The sequence below is a fragment of the Gastrolobium bilobum genome, unplaced genomic scaffold, assembly GCF_033153095.1.
Source record: "Gastrolobium bilobum isolate Gb01-03AN ecotype WA unplaced genomic scaffold, APGP_CSIRO_Gbil_v1 utg392681, whole genome shotgun sequence".
Classification (NCBI taxonomy): domain Eukaryota; kingdom Viridiplantae; phylum Streptophyta; class Magnoliopsida; order Fabales; family Fabaceae; genus Gastrolobium; species Gastrolobium bilobum.
The window spans coordinates 19,423-23,466 of record NW_026896948.1 but is presented as its reverse complement, the minus strand read 5'-3'; the positions used below and the strand labels follow the sequence as shown (position 1 = coordinate 23,466).

General features: G+C 38.7%; 1 non-coding gene across 1 annotated transcript; it reads left to right on the top strand.

Annotated features, from left to right (window-relative positions):
- Window positions 1-395: 395 nt before the first annotated feature.
- Window positions 396-502, top strand: LOC133302938 (small nucleolar RNA R71). Its single transcript, XR_009750403.1, has one exon. It is a non-coding gene; the product is annotated as a small nucleolar RNA R71 (small nucleolar RNA).
- The last annotated feature ends 3,542 nt before the right edge of the window (window positions 503-4,044 follow it).

Sequence of the window (4,044 nt, the reverse complement as noted above, 5' to 3'; positions counted from 1 at the left end):
CCTCTGCTTGTTCTGATGATCCCCCATAATCACACTCCTCTGTCACATGGCCCTTGCCACAGATAGCACATACACTCTTTGTTTCCACAGAAGCTACCTTTTGTGAAGAGAGTTGCTTAATAAGGGTATCTAATTGTTGCTGCTGTTGTCTCTGTGTCTGCATCAGTTGATCATTCCTTGCCAACAGAGCATCATACCCATCCAACCTGATAATTCCTGTCCTTCTGTCAGCCACTGGGGCATTATCAAATTCTTGAGATGCTAATGACTCAAAGATATCCAAGGCTTCTTGAGGGGTCTTGGTAGTCAATGATCCACCAGCAGTGGCATGCACCAAGGTTCTAGTGTTAGTGGTCATTCCTTGCAGGAAGATTGCTGCTTGTTGCCATGCCTCAATTCCATGCTGTGGACATTTCCTCAACAAAGTCTTGAATCTCTCCCAAGCCTCATAAATAGATTCTGACTCTTTCTGCTTAAAGCTTGTAATCTCATCCTTCAACTTGGCCCTCTTGGATGCTGAGAAAAACCTTTGTAAGAACTTGGTTTGCAAATCATCCCAAGTTGTTATACTTCCTTGTGGCAATGATTGCAGCCATCTCCTTGCATCATCCGTCAGTGAATGAGTGATTAGTCTCAACAGAATTGCATCTCTTGTGACACCATTTATCTTCACAGTATCACTCAACAATAGGAAGTTCTCTATGTGCAAGTAAGGGTCCTCTGCACTGGTTCCAGCAAACTGATCCTTCTGCACCAAATGTATCAAAGCAGGCTTCAATTCAAAGTTGTTGGGCTCCACTGCTGGGCGCACAACACTCCCAATTGGAGGAATCACTGCAGGAGTCGTGTACTCTCCCAGTGTCCTCTGTGGTGGTGGTGGTCTGTGATTCTCTGCCATTATATCTTCCTGATTAACCGCACTTGATTCACCAATTTCTTGCAACTGTCTCCTTTGCCTGGCTGCCCTTTTGTGCTTCCTCAATGTCCTTTCTAATTCTGGATCAAACAACAAATTTGGATCAAGTGTACCTCCCATATACCAGAATCAAAATTGACCAGAAACTTAACATAAACTAAAATACTGAAAATAAAAGGATTCAATCTCAGAATTCTATAGTATCAGTTAGTGTTGAAAAACAAATTCCCCGGCAACGGCGCGAAAAACTTGTTGGATGTTTAGCAAGTGCACTAATCGTACAAGTAATAAAATGATGAGTAAAGATCGTTCCCACGAGGAATTGTGTTCAAACACCAATATACCATAGAAAACTAATTTGAATCAAATAAGAGTTTGTAAAAATCATGAATAATTTGTCACCAGAAAATTGATTGTAAGTAATTTGACACAAAGTAAATATGGATTAGGAATTAATAAAAACAACAAGTAGTCAGAAAACAACTTTCCTCCATGATAACCTATATAAAAATTGATCATATGATGAATTCCTTTCCATGTGATGTTAATCAACCTTTTACTTATCATCAAGATGTAATCCCTTACTACCCTGATAGATACATTAATCAGAAACCCCAATCCCTTGGTGATCTCTTTCTTAATACATGCATGAAATACTAAGGTTTTAAGATTACATCAGAATTCTAGCATCAATCCCTTGAGTACTAGAATTCTGATGTTGAGATTATCAAATACAGAAGTCATATAAACATCCCTGTTCTATACTACTTCTTTGATAGAAATAATTAACTCAGAAAATCTCAAATCAACACATGAAAAATACTTCATCATATTAATCAAATCAACATAATATTATCATGGAGTTCCATTGCATTCAGACTACAAAGACTCTACTTAGACATGACTAAGGAATAAATAAGAGAAGAAGAAACAAACTTCATTTCCATGTTGAAAGTCTTCAATCTCCAAACTATTACAAGGAAATCCTAATACAAAAACTAAGAGAATTTAGAGAGAAGTCAGACTAAGTTTAAGAGAGAGAGAGAGTTCAGATCCCCCAGATTCTGATCTAAGTGTCAAGGCTTTGCCTTATATAGTGTTACAATTAAAAACAGAAAACTGATGTGGGCGCTAAAACGTCCATAAGTGGCCGTTTTAGCGTCCATGCTTTACGTATGCTCAACTGCTTTTAACTGATTTCAACGCTAAAACGTTAAGGAATGACCGTTTTAGCGTCCAAACTTGGTGAATGCTCAACTAACTTTAACTGACTCCAACGCTAAAACGTTTGATTTGGACGTTTTAGCGGTGAAGACCAGAATCTTTTTCCACTTTAGGGCGCTAAAACGCATATTGCAGGCCGTTTTAGCGCCCAAGACCAGCAATTTTCCATCTTCTTAGTGTAGCAGCGCGCTAAAACGCTCTGTGTGGACGTTTTAGCGCTCATCACCAGCAAGTTTTGGCCTCTTCCTGTAACAGGGCGCTAAAACGCTCAGTGTGGATGTTTTAGCGCTCAACACCAGCAAGTTTTGGCCTCTTCCTGTAACAGGGCGCTAAAACGCTCAGTGTTGACGTTTTAGCGCTCAACACTTAGGCAATTTTCTTCTTGAGCTCCAGAATCTTCTTCCTTCTCCAGTTGTCTTTCGAGCTTTCTTTTCCTACAAGAATCATACAAATTTCCAATAAAGCTCTTGAACTTGTAATTGAGGACATCTTAGGACATTAACCTTGTTTTTCATCATTTAATCACACAATTTGATCCTAATTCCTGCTAAAAACCATGATGAACTAAGGGTTCATCAGTAGGTTATGAATTTATGGGTTAAAATGGATGATTTAAGAAAGTTAAATGTCATGTGGGACCCACTTAAGTGATTTAAGTGAGTGGATAACCCATTTAATCCCAAAATCAGATTTCTCTCTCCTCCCTTTTCTTCTTCCTCGTCGTGTGAGTTGCCATTAGAGAGGGTTTGGAGCTTTGTGATTTGTAACTTTTTTTCTAGACAATTTTGAGAGAAACTTCCAACTACAAAGTTGTTCCCCTTGAGATTGTGAGTGATTTTCATGTAGAGTGCACCTTGTGGGGAGCTTTGTGGAGGGAGATAATGCCCTATTTAAGCCACAAAATTTTGTGTATTTCGGAGAATTTTTGGTGACTTTTGAGTTGATCCATTGGTTGGAGATCACTCCCTTGGACCCTAGGAGGCTATTGGTGATAAGATTTCTCACTCTCATTGAGTTTTCTATGAGATCATAAAATTAGTAAATGTTTTGATGATGAGTGTTGAGTTACGGTAGTTAGGAGCATTGAATGGGATATCTCCTTTGGAATTTAATGCTTAGAATGATAAATGATGATGATTGATGTAATAAAAATTATTATGATTTGGGAAATTTAACTTAGGAAATTTTGGAGTGTGATGCATGAATTCATGAAATTTCCATGTTGTAGGAGTGTGTAAGTTGAGTTGTGGATCATTGCTATGAAGTAATTACATGATTGTATGATGTGCATAAGGATGGAATTGAGTTAAAAACCTTGGGAGGTATTCCCTTGAGAATTTCGAACCATAATGTGGTTGGAGGAAAAATGAAGTGAAAATATGGTTTAGGCAATAATTGATGATTTAGTGTATAATTGGTGGGTCGGTGAATTACTTTGATGATTCAAGTAGTTAAGATAATTGAATTAAATGGGGAAGGGCCATTAGGCTTAAATGGCTAAAATTGGTGATAAGTCTTGTGAGATTGATGATTTGTTTGCAATTGATTGATGGTCATTGTTGTTGATCATATAGGTTGCCTCTCACGGACGCGATAGAAACGAACTAAGCTTGGAGCTTACGTTTTGGAGCATTGTGCTTGGAGTTGAGGTAAACCTTTGGAACTTGGGTTTAGTCCCTTTTGTGCTCCACCACACCTAGTGGAAGGTTGTGGTTGGATTTTGTGCTTTTGGCATTGTGTGAACATGTATGTTCATGCATTATTGCTTGATTGTGTGACATGCTTGGAGCATGTTGTGTGTGAAATTTTGTGATCTCTGGCCAGTAGATGTGTGTGGTTTGGACTTCCGCTGGAGATATCCTTTGGGGATTCCGATCGGGTTTTGCCGTGGGGCTGACTCTGAG